This window comes from Limulus polyphemus, unplaced genomic scaffold, assembly GCF_000517525.1.
Source record: "Limulus polyphemus unplaced genomic scaffold, Limulus_polyphemus-2.1.2 Scaffold6152, whole genome shotgun sequence".
Lineage (NCBI taxonomy): Eukaryota > Metazoa > Arthropoda > Merostomata > Xiphosura > Limulidae > Limulus > Limulus polyphemus.
The window spans coordinates 21,183-31,540 of record NW_013671762.1 but is presented as its reverse complement, the minus strand read 5'-3'; the positions used below and the strand labels follow the sequence as shown (position 1 = coordinate 31,540).

Sequence of the window (10,358 nt, the reverse complement as noted above, 5' to 3'; positions counted from 1 at the left end):
GTCATCATATGTTGTCTTTAACCAATTAGTTTACTAATATAGAAAATACTTAAAACAACAAAACTTACCATTTTCTATAGATTATTCACTTTAAGTTTAAATCATACCATAAAAATAAAAACTCACAAAACTTTGCAGCCATTGAATAAGTTTGTTGGACTATTTGTGCTGTGCCCACCATGGGTATCGAAACCCGGGATATAAAATTAATAATAAACTCTACATCAGGTTAATATTTATTTTACAAATCACTAAATGTATTCAATTAGACCATAATTATAATACAATATCTATACACAATATATTTAATAATGAACTCTCCATGTGTATACCATACTTTAATTAGTTTTACTGAAATTTAAGTCAGCAAACATAGTTATTTGCATAACGTTTAAATGATTAATTAATTACTCAGCATACGATTATTACATAATTACATATGGTGTCTGAAAACTATCAGAGTGCTTCAGTCCACTTAGAATAAACTGAAAGTTCTATTATACTTAAATGTGTAACATTTATAATATATTTACAGAAACTTTTATTAAAATCAAATTAAATTATAACACACTGTTGCTATCTGTATATTTATAATATATTTAATTTTTATGGAAAACTTTTATTGAAATTAAATTTAATTATAACACTCTGTAGCTATCTATATATTTATAATATATTTAATGTTTATGGGAAAGTTTTATTAAAGTAAAAATCAAATATAATAATCTGTCACTGGCTACATATTTACACGACATACAGCAAATGTGCAGGCTGTTTCAGTTGGCTTAGAACAATTTTTCAAAAGGAAAGATTGATTCTACTTAAATTTATGAAATTTCATTATTTTTTTAATTATCTCGTAATTCGAAACAATGTTGTTATATATTCGACGAAGATTTCAAATACTGTACGTTGAGATCAATGACCAGTTTTGATTTATCTAACAGCAGGAATAAATTTATTTTACAACACTTTTTAACCCAAAGACAGGACAAAGGTTTTTTGCATAAACATTTCCACCATGATTTATTACACTGACAATCAATGTCATAACAATTACACACAGAACATACTAATTGTCTAAAATATCTTTGGGGAATACCAATCACCATGTTGACATCCCCCTTTTAAAAAAACAATTTTCCATGTATTATGTTACAAACTTTGCAACTGTCTTTTGTTAACACTAAAAATACACGAGTCATATGACTAGATTTAATTACCATTATTTTAACGACTGTCCGCAGGATTTTAACAAACCAGTTGTATTGCTTTTACAAGTAAAATATACAAAAGCACTATTTCACCTTTATGTCATTTGTCTAGTGATTCATTTTGCTACAACTAAAAACAATAAATGAATGACTTACTGTTTATCCATACGTTTTCTATTTAAAGTTAACAAAACATTGAAACTAACTTGTAGACCCATATATGTCATTATCATTGAAAGCCATTAAATAAGATTATATTTAAAGTTGTGTTTGATCAGTAACATTTCAGACAAACTTTGACACTGCTCTATTCTTAGGTGGTCATCACATGGTCACTGACGCATAACAGTTGAAGGGCTCTATAATAACTGCCGTATATACTTGTTTTAGGATATTTAGTAAAGTTCACTGTAGGAACAGGAATATGTCTTGTCACATTATCACACAGTTCTACTTAAATTACAATTATTTAAGGTTTTATATTAAAGAATAAATGGTAACTAGTACAGAATGGAGACACATTTACATTAGTTTTGTGATCATTGATGTCTTTTGACGGTAAATTAGTGAAGTTATTGTTACAATAATGTTATTTTTACGGGTGAAAAAAAATGTTAGAGACCAGGTGTTTGACGACATCCTAGAGGTTTCAGTCTAAATAAAAGTAGCAGACAAATACAGAGATAATCGGAGTTTCCTCTAGTACAGACCTACAAAAAAACTTGTACTCTATCTAAACATACGCTGACTTTCTTGAACATATAAGTCTATCGTTGATGGAGGACCTAATGTCCAGTACTCGAGTTCATAGTGTCGGCTGGAAATGTATCAAAGTATCGGTTAGAATATTATATCAGTTATTAATGTACTATAATATTAGATATGACATTTCTAGCTGGCTGGAAATGTATCAACATGTATATAATGTATCTGTTAAAACACCACACCAGTTATTAGCTTCAGATACCACATTTCTAGCCTGCTGGAAATGTATCAAAGTATCAGTTAAAACGGTACTTACTACTATTGAAGACAAGACAACACATCAGTTTTAATCTGTAGGGGAGTGGTATGTGAAGGTCAGCACCAAGGGGGACAGACACTTTACTTTTCCAATGTATGAAATGTTTTGTATAGTTTCTAAAATAAGAAAAAACAACTTTGAATACTCGCCCTTTTGTTTCATTTATGGTAAGTAATAATCTACTTGAACAAGTTGTATGTCAGTGACCACATGACGACCACCTAAGAATAGAACAGTGTCAAAGTTTGGCTGAAATTTTACTGATCAAACACAAATTTGAATTTTATTCTTATTTAGTGGCCCCCAGTTGCACAGCGGTATGTCTCCGGACTTACAACGCTAGAAACGATTATAGTAATTGATGCTTTGTATGTATAATAATATATGACAAAGACCAAATTGTATAATTCACGTAACTGAAAACTTTAATGACTTGGTTTATATTTTATGGTTCTTGGACTAGCTAACAAGATATTGGGAAAGAATTTGCCATTCTAATCCTATGGATTTTCTACCAAGCATGTCAGTAGCCTTGAGTATCAAACACTTCCGACTGTGACCACATATACTTAATCTGTGATTCATCATGCTTCTTTATTTATATTTCTTCAACTCGTGTGTTTTCGTCAAACTCTGCTCTACTTTTACATTGCAACACAATAAGCACTTACTTTGCACCTTCACTAGGCTTGATCAACTCAGAACTGACCTTTATCATTCTAAGCATGTGGTTTTTCTAACTTGTATATTTTCTTAACCAAGCTGGTCAGTGTCCTTCAATGAGTCAGACTTAGTAAACTGTATGTTGAATTAAAGGTTAGTGGTGTTAGTATATCCAATGTACTGTAAAGAAAGCTTTACATGTCTAGTCTTTGATCACGTGTTGTCTCAATTCTTTCTTCTTACAATATCTGTCTATATGCATGTTCTAGTTGACTTCAGTTGGAGATCACAGGGTTCATTAGTTTTGTGAACTTATAATAGAAACAACATGTAGAAAATTGTATGTGTGTTTCGTGATTCTATGCTTTCATTGGCGCAAATTAGAAAGGACACAAATATCTTGTAGACTGTGTTTTGAACATGTTACATCATTAATGTGGTCCGCAAAGATTTATGGTAAGTGTTGTTATTCTATAACAGTAATTAATCATACATAGTAAAATTTAAGTTGTTATCTCATTCAAACATGTTACATTAAATAATGTTTTTGACATTGATCACATGTGGAAGTACTGTCACAGCATATTTGTTAAAATCCTACACACAGTCCTTAAAGTAATGGTAATTAATTGAGGTTTTCATGTAAATACGTCTTTAATATGCGTGAATGTAGAACAGATTGCAAAATTGAGAAAATAAATAAATTATTAAAAAGAATTATTCTGTTCAGCTCTTTTATTATATATATATATATATATATATTTATATATCACTGAAAATCTTTAATAACTTGATTTAGTAAGATATAGACCTTTTAGGACATGAAATATAATTAATTAATTAATTAGTACTGAAAATCATCAAACACTTGATTGATTAAGTTTGCATTAAGATATAGTCCTTTTAGGACGAATTGCAATTGTATTAATTAATTGATAAATTACTACTGAAAGTCTTTAATCACGTGATTGGGTAAAGTTTAATTTTTTTACCGACCTTTTAGGACAGGAAATGTAATTAATAATTTAATGATAAGCATCGTTTCTAGGACAAATTAATTATAAATTATTTGATGAATTAGTTTTAATCGTCCTTTTTAGGACGATTTAATTATAAATAATTTAATTGATTAATGAATTAGTGATTAATTATAGACATGTATTGTATGAGTCATAGCAGCCGAGTAATTCATCCTCTACTATTATAATCCATTATTGCCGCCTGTTATGGCGGCTTAGCAACGTGCTCCCTGGTGGCAATCTTTGGGCATCATGGCCGCCGGTCATGGCGGTCTAGCAACGCGTCTTTGACATTTTGAAATTATGATGTCATCATTGTTATTGGTACCCCCCCCCCTCCCCCACGAGGCAGCCAATCAGTGTTTGGGGCTGAAATACTAACATAACTACACATGAGATCTGATTTACGTCGAACTGAATAAATATTTCACGAGATCTGATGTATAAAAATACTGTATTGTTTATCATGCGATACAGTTTCGCTAATGTTTTAGAGCTTACAATGGGACGACACATTTTGAGTCGCTACTGGACAAAGTTTTTGATTTGTTTATATAAATAAAGGGTTGTAATTCGACAGTACCGCTTTAATATCAAACTTATTCTATAGCAATCAAGTTAAAAGAAAAACAATATTATGTGTATGATAGGTCTCATATTTACTATACCTTGATGACCTTCTACTAATTCAGTAGACCGGGCGTGGCCGAGATTTTAGTTTGCCCAGACCGTGACTCCGAGAGTTCTTGATTCTCGTCCCGTTCCCGAAAATCTAAGAATGACGGTCATATCCCACCATTCGGTTCGACAAGAGTTTGCGGTGGGTGCTGTAGAGTAGCTACCTTCCCTCTAGTCTATCACTTGAAGATTAGGGACAGCTATGCGTATGCACATAATAGCTCTTGTATAGGTTTACGAAAAGATTCGAAATATATCTTCTATTATAAAAATACTCGCTTTTTGTTTGCTCGCACTTTACTATCTAAATGCGCATGCCCGCGCACTTAATTTCAACGGATGTAAACAAAAGGCGGATGTAAATGTACTTTAGTAGATATTTTGTACAACATATTAAAGGCTTATAAAATTTTTAAAAAGGTCTAACGTTAGGTCGTAGAATAACATTATAAGTTTATGTACTGATACTACTAAGTACAGTAAAGAAATGAAAAATGTGTTCAAAGTTGGTAAAAAGCACGTCTGTAACTAAACTTTATTATTATTTGCAACGTTTCGGGCAGAATCCCTTCGTCAGGCAGTTTAAACCATGTTACATAGAAAAAAAGGTTTGGATAGAATCGTTTAAGAGTTAATAATATAATTAGATTCTAAATTACGTACGTGCTGTCTGGAGCACGTTAACAAAAGTATTGTTAGAAGGAACATTGTTGAAGTGGTTCTATAACAGTTTTAAAAAATGGGAAAAAATATTAGAGTTACAGAAATTGGATTTAGAAATTAAAAGGACACAGAAAAGTAATAAACATAAATTTGAAAAATGATACAATAATAATTTAATAATAATAAAAATGATACAATAATAATATAATAAAAATAAAAATGATACAATAATAATATAATAATAATAAAAATGATACAATAATAATTTAATAATGATAAAAATGATACAATAATAATTTAATAATGATAAAAATGATACAATAATAATTTAATAATGATAAAAATGATACAATAATAATCTAATAATAATAAAAATGATACAATAATAATTTCATAATAATAATAAAAATGATACAATAATAATTTCTAATAATAATAAAAATGATACAATAATAATTTAATAATAATAAAAATGATACAATAATAATTTAATAATGATAAAAATGATACAATAATAATCTAATAATAATAAAAATGATACAATAATAATTTCATAATAATAATAAAAATGATACAATAATAATTTAATAATGATAAAAATGATACAATAATAATCTAATAATAATAAAAATGATACAATAATAATTTCATAATAATAATAAAAATGATACAATAATAATTTAATAATGATAAAAATGGTCAGGGAAATATGAATAGTCGGTGTCAAGTTAACAGTGGTGGCAAAGAAATATTAACAGAAGCTGTAATCATTTAATTAAAAGAAAAACGTTCATTAATTCCATTTTGTGCGAAAGAATCTAGTTTAAATACAAGTTTATGTTCTAGGCTTTCGCGATCATGCTTGTTGTGGGGGCATGTAATAAAACAAGTACGCTTATGTTGTCAATTCCGTTGTGATCCAGGGAGTTGGAGTGTTTAATAACTGGATGGCCGATGGTGCCGTTGCGTACAAGTCGGAGATGTTCACACAATCTGTCACCTAATCTGTATATAGTTTCCCCAATATAGTGTTATTTACATCTAGTACAGCGAATACAGTAAATAATGCACTCTGGTGTACAGGTGAATTGGGCGTGAAAGGTAAAGGTAGAACTGGACAGAGTCGATAAGTTGGTGATATAATAGCATGTGAGGCAAATAGTTCGTCCACATGAACGAGTTCCGTTAGTTTGTGTAAGTTAAGACACTTCAGTCTGTAATTTGGAATGTACTAGACGTACTCTCACGTTCTAAAGAAATTAAAGGTGGGGTGGTAAAAATGTCGTTAGATGTGTTGTCTCTTGTTTGTAAGGTAAAGTTGCTTTGGACAACTGTCGTTAGATGTGTTGACTATTGTTAGTAAGGTAAAGTTGCCTTGGACAATTGTCGTTAGATGTGTTGTCTCTTGTTAATAAGGTAAAGTTGCTTTGGACAATTGTCGTTAGATGTGTTGTATCTTGTTAGTAAGGTAAAGTTGCTTTGGACAATTGTCGTTAGATGTGTTGTCTCTTGTTAGTAAAGTAAAGTTGCTTTGGACAATTGTCGTTAGATGTGTTGTCTCTTGTTAGTAAGGTAATGTTGCATTGGACAATTGTCGTTAGATGTGTTGTATCTTGTTAGTAAGGTAAAGTGCTTTGGACAGTTGTCGTTAGATGTGTTGTATCTTGTTAGTAAGGTAAAGTGCTTTGGACAAGTTGTCGTTAGATGTGTTGTCTCTTGTTAGTAAGGTAAAGTTGCTTTGGACAATTGTCGTTAGATGTGTTGTCTATTTGTAGTAAGGTTGTGTTGTCTATTGTTAGTAAGGTAAAGTTGCTTTGGACAGTTGTCGTTAGATGTGTTGTCTCTTGTTAGTAAGGTAAAGTTGCTTTGGACAATTGTCGTTAGATGTGTTGTCTCTTGTTAGTAAGGTAAAGTTGCTTTGGAGAATTGTCGTTAGATGTGTTGTCTTTTGTTAATAAGGTAAAGTGCTTTGGACAATTGTCGTTAGATGTGTTGTCTATTGTTAGTAAGGTAAAGTTGCTTTGGACAATTGTCGTTAGATGTGTTGTCTCTTGTTAGTAAGGTAAAGTTGCTTTGGACAGTTGTCGTTAGATGTGTTGTCTCTTGTTAGTAAGGTAAAGTTGCTTTGGACAATTGTCGTTAGATGTGTTGTCTATTGTTAGTAAGGTAAAGTGCTTTGGACAATTGTCGTTAGATGTGTTGTCTCTTGTTAGTAAGGTAAAGTTGCTTTGGACAATTGTCGTTGGATGTGTTGTCTCTTGTTAGTAAGGTAAAGTTGCTTTGGACAATGTCTGGTTAAAAGATAGTATGTGAACGACTAAAAGAACTCTGTCACTATGTGGTTTGTTCTTAGAGTGGAGACAATCAGCTTGTGATAAACTGAATGTGGATAGTTTAGCCTTTTCAATGGTGTTTTCGGGATAGTTCTGATGTCTAAAATAATGAGTCACGTCGTTTGCTTTACACCTGATGTCAGTGTTGTCGGAGCATAGACGTCTCAAACGTAGTAACTGTCCCTTAGGGATAGCGTGTTTGTGCTCATAGGGATGGAAATAATTAAAGTGTAAATAGGAATGGTTATCAATGGGTTTTTAACTTATGTTGATAGTAAATCTAGATGTGGAAATGTCAATAGTGATGTTTAAAAAATATTAGCTTTATGACTAGAAATTTGGGAAGTAAATTTAAGAGATGGGGGATAAGTTTCGGCATAATAAATGAAAAGGTCAAGTTCATCTTTGTGTCCAGTAAAACGACCCAGAATATCGTCGATGTACCTGATAAAAAGATGGGAAGTTTTCGGGTGAAAAGTTGTTAATTTACATAACTAACAAAAACGTTTGCTAAGGGTTGACCCATTTTGGTTCCCATGTAACCTAGTGACTGTTGCTATGTTTTTCCGTAAAAATAAAAGGCATTGAAAGTCAGCACCAAGTCGGTCAGCCGAAGCATGGTGTCTGTGGAGTGATAAAATTACTTTGTTTAGAAAATGTTTAAGTGCAATCATTCCGTCGTTGTGTGGTATAACAGTGTATAGTGATTGGTTGTCCATAGTGAAAATAAATCACTGATGGTGGCAGAGTCGGACATGAGTACTGTCTTTAGCAAATGGAGGGGAGTTGTCTACTAGGGATTGAAAAATACTGTCGAAGTAAGTGGAGATCATTTCAGTGGGATAGTTACAGGCAGAGAATATGGGGCGTCCTAGACGCTCTTTTCTACTGTGTGCTTTTTAAGTACGGTAAAGTTTAGCCGTAACTAAAGCAAAAAAACGTACACAAGTAGTGTGTTAATTTATCTGTCAAACCTGTGCTTAATAAAGGCCTAACTAATATGTACTTATAGATTTCGGTGTCTGCGATTAGAATTCTTTTGTGTTATTCTGGATATCCTATATTCAAAGAAGTAATGTTCCAATAAGGATACTGATTTGCTAGCAAATGTTTTGCGTGTCTCTGCTAGAACACATATAATAATTAGTATAATTTACTATTCGTTTTCTTGGGTTTGTGTAGTTAAGGATTTGTTTGGAGTAACCTATACAAAAACAAACTTAAATAATTACAATTATTATTACTGTAAGAAGAGCTTGATAAGATGCTTCCATGTGCAGAAGAACCGATGACGTAAATGCTATGTTTAATTATACATATTGTTTGTGTATGTGTGTAGTAGGCAATTAAAGTTTGTGTTATGAAAGAAGTACAAAAAACATCTTATGGACTTGGATTTTTTAAATTATGTAACCTGTACGTAACGTATTTCTATCATTCACATGCAAGTGTAGGAAGAACGTGCGTGATTAGGGGGCACAAGATACTCTGGATAAACGTGTCTTGTTTACGAAGATTAAGAGGTCACTGATATATATATATTTTTTAACTACAAAGGGGAACACTTCAGTATTCTAGTTGTTTTTATCAGATTTTTTTTTATTACAGCCACAAATTCGTGAGAGCTTTCTTTATGCCTGAACTTTATGCAAATTAATCAAGCTCACCCCGTAACTGTTCTTGACAAGCGATTTGACAATCTAAATACCATCTCAACCTTTACTACATCTGTCGCATCCTAGTCGGCCTAAATATTGTATTGGGCAAAATACCTCTTTGGTAACGGACATGGCAATTATACGAGATGCAGGAACGAAATTAGGTCTGAAAATGGAGGGTGTAGTGTATGTTCTAAATATATAGAAATTAATATTTCATAATTATATGCACAGACCAAATCAATTGGGTTTTATAAGGAGTAAATCACAGCGGCACGAAATTAAAAACTCAGAAACACGAGTAAAAAAACAAAAATAAATCACAATTAATGATTTTGTGTATGAAAATCGTCGATACTTAATAATAATATAAAAATTAACTCTCATTAAACAAGTAAATAAAACTTGAAATAGATAATTGTATACAAAGGAAGAAAATACTCTTATCATCAAGTGTATGTATTGTGCTCAGCCTGTAGTGTGATTTTGAATATATTACTGATAGCGGAATTTCACGTTCTGTTGTGAGAGAATTTTCCTTTTGTCTGCAACTTTTCTAAATTCACCAACCACGATTTAATTTTCAAACTTCATTTAATATGTCCAAAGCCACAAAAATACATGTAATTTGGTACAGACATTTATTCTGTACTGTTTGTCTTTTTGTTGTTGTTGTTTGTTTGGATATGGACGGAGGTCTTATTGTGCTGTTTGAACGGTTGAGAATCACCGCACATCATAGAAACACAAGACAATTAACTAACAACTCGAAGTGCAGTAGAATCGTGTCCACTCGGGAGCAACACAAGACAATCAACTAACAACTCGAAGTGCAGTAGAATCGTGTCCACTCGGGAGCAACACAACTTTTACGATTTATCTACATTGCCAATGACACAACCATTTAATACAACATTATTCAGTGAAAGGTTTAATTTTTCACAATATGGACATCAATATTTAAGGAGCTTGTATCACAATATGGACATCAATATTTAAGGAGCTTGTAAGTAATATGGACATCAATATTTAAGGAGCTTGTAAGTAATATGGACATCAATATTTAAGGAGCTTGTAAGTAATATGGACATCAATATTTAAGGAGC

The 10,358-nt window shown here is 31.6% G+C and overlaps 1 long non-coding RNA gene across 1 annotated transcript in view; it reads right to left on the bottom strand.

The window, feature by feature from the left end:
* The window catches only part of LOC111089413, a 31,093-nt gene extending 26,161 nt beyond the window's left edge, over positions 1–4,932 (bottom strand). The window contains exon 1 of the long non-coding RNA XR_002613709.1: positions 4,589–4,932. This is a non-coding gene — a long non-coding RNA (uncharacterized LOC111089413). The remainder of the gene's footprint in view (positions 1–4,588) is intronic.
* Positions 4,933–10,358: the final 5,426 nt, after the last annotated feature.